The sequence below is a fragment of the Dasypus novemcinctus genome, chromosome 27, assembly GCF_030445035.2.
Source record: "Dasypus novemcinctus isolate mDasNov1 chromosome 27, mDasNov1.1.hap2, whole genome shotgun sequence".
NCBI classification, from domain to species: Eukaryota; Metazoa; Chordata; class Mammalia; order Cingulata; family Dasypodidae; genus Dasypus; species Dasypus novemcinctus.
This window is the reverse complement of record NC_080699.1, coordinates 10207012-10209837: the sequence shown is the minus strand read 5'-3', so window position 1 is coordinate 10209837 and position 2826 is coordinate 10207012. Positions and strand designations below refer to the sequence as shown.

Below are 2826 nucleotides of genomic sequence, written 5' to 3'. Positions count from 1 at the left end.
AACCACACTCATTTTGTTCAGCCTAAAAATGGATTCCTAATTCAGCTGAACAGCAAGACACATGCAAACTGTGGTGAGTGAATCCTGGCTCTACCTAAAAGTCATCTGGGCTGGCTTTTTATGAATGGGAGTATTTCCTACGATACAAGTACATTAAGTTCTATAAAAAAAATAAATAAAGGTGCTCCTGTCACTATGAGTAGAAAAAAAGCTGCCTCCAACAATTCAGGAATGCCCACATCCCACACCCGTCCCAGATAAGGTCACTATCTCATACAGAGCTACATGGGAACAGGATATTTGTTTTTATTCTCACCACTACCAAAAATGCTATCTACACACACATTCAGACAGACACACATACATATCCATCTTCAAGAGTTTTTTCTCCCTATGACAATAGAATCCAAGAATCCAGCCACCCCCAGGCTCAAAGACAATACTTGTTAACTGCGTAGATCTAGTCTATCAAAGGAAAAGGGGAAGGACAAATGAGTTTATATGGCTATGAGTCTCCAAAAAGAGCCAGGAGGTTATCAGAGGGGTTACCCTTATGCACACCTGAGTAGAGTCCCAGGGACAGATAAAGTAGATGCAACCCCAGGTATTGGTTCTACTGAGGGCTACAGAGACCCACAGGTTCTATGGTCATGGCAGATGGAGTTCAGTGCCATGTCCCTACTTTGGAGTTTGTGTTTCTGTGTGATGGAGCTGGACTCAGATGTGATCTTTGTCCACAAGCCTCTCCTGTTACTTTTACTGGAAATGTAGTTGGTGCTGGGGTTTAATGTATACCCAGGGGACCTGAATTCTGGACTGACCATGTGATAGCCAGGTCCTGAGCCTCAACAGACTTGAAACTTATACATTCTGGTTTATTGAACTTACCTCACTCAGCTAACATGGAGGTGAAGAAGGTCAACCCCCACACCAGGGAGCCAAGAGTGCCTACAACTGAAAACAGGAGAATTGCATCCAGCATCCATGTGGAATCTAAGTCCCCTCTTGATATAGATGTGGAGTGGACACAACCATTCTAAGGTCTACAGCATGGAGGAATAGAGTATGGATTAGAGTGGACTTACTGATATTCTATTCATGAACTATTGTGATTAGTATTAATCGAAGAAAATGTGGCATTGGTGTGGAGAAAGTGGCCATGGTGGCTGCTGGGGGTAGGGAGTGGGAGGAAGAGATGTGATGTGGGGGCATTTTCGGGGGTTGGAGTTGTCCTGGGTGGTGCTGCAGGGACAGTTACCAGATATTGTATGTCCTCCCATGGCGCACTTGTGGACTGTGGGAGAGTGTGGGCTATGATGTGGACCATTGACCATGAGGTGCAGCAGTGCTCAGAGATGTATTCACCAAATGCAATGAATGTCTCATGATGATGGAGGAGGTTGTTGTTATGGGGGGAGGAGTGGGGTGAAGGGGGTGGGGGGGGTACATGGGGACCTCATATTTTTTTAATGTAACATTAAAAAAACAAAGACAAAAAAATACTATATAAGACTCCTATCTTGTTTCACAATATGAAGGGACAGAGCCAATGGATGTGGATACTCATAGGGGATTTGTTTTTGCCTTAAGTCCAATCTACTTGGCAATGTTCTTAAGTCTAGGGACTGGGACAGGTTCTGTGGGCACAATATGGTAGATGACCTGATGGTCCCAGCCCACTGTGGTAAGGAGGAAGCGATTGAGGGGGACTTCTCACAAAGTCGTTGTGGGCATGGCTTCTAAACACCTTGGAAAGGCCAGAGTCCAGCATACCAAGTGAGCAGTCTTCACTAACAGAAGCCAGCAAGGGAATACTGTGTGTGGAGAACACCAGCCCAGTGACACACGGGGAGTGCACAGTTGAACTGAGGACATGGCTTGCACTTTTGGTGTCCACCGAAGACAAAGGCTTCACTTTGCTGAGGATGCCAAGCCAGTGAGGTAGGGGAATCCAGAGGCAGTGCAGCCCATCTGTGAGTCTGGCTTGGAACAGTGGTGTCCCAGAGGAAAATTCTATTGTCCACGCTGCAGAAAAGAAGCACAGCGTCCTTGTGGGGAGAGGCGGCAACTCAAGTGACCTGCCCAGACTGAGCTCCGTGTGAGTTCAGAACAGTCTGTTGAACAAGGCCCCAAATCTTAACGCAGAAGTCTTTGCTACCGCTGACAGCTTGTGTGCCAGCGCTCAGGACACTGACGGTAGACACAATGTCATCGTGCTCATACTTGCGGAACTTGCTGACAATGAGTGTCTCATTCTCATGCAGCCCCCACAATTCGAAAGTACCAGAACCTGAAGCCACTAGGATACCTCTGTCCCCAACCCTAGTGAGGTCAGCCACTCCAGCCTCTGTCTGGACTCCAGCGGAGCAGAAGCCTTTGTTGGGGGTGGCACAAGGGTCCTTGAAAAGCCAGAGAAAACCAGCCCAGCAGCGGCCACTGAGACTTGAGGCCCTGAGGAGGAGCGACCCAATCGACCCGCACCGCACAGCCTGCAACTGCCTCTCCATACAGGCTGGTGCATTCAGGCGAAGGTCCCCTCCTGGGCCACCAGGGGCACCCGCGAAGGCGGCGTTTCCTTCCTCATCTCTGCTGTTCCAACTCCAACCTAGACCCAAACCAGACATTCTCCCAGCCTTCAGTCCCGGCTGCAATCCCCACGTGGTGCACTGCCCCCCAATTTATTTTTTACTTTATTTTAGTTTTTCTAAATTATTATGCATTCCATTTCTAATCTTTAAACCTGTCATTACTATTTCATTTTCCTACTAATTGAATTTGGCATATAATAGGCTCCATTTTTTAAGAAGTTTTGGATCACAGAGGGGC

General features: G+C 47.6%; 1 pseudogene; it reads right to left on the bottom strand.

Moving 5' to 3' along the window:
- Positions 1–1596: 1596 nt before the first annotated feature.
- On the bottom strand, positions 1597–2584 carry LOC101416219 (methylosome protein WDR77 pseudogene; annotated as a pseudogene).
- Between the last annotated feature and the right edge of the window lie 242 nt (positions 2585–2826).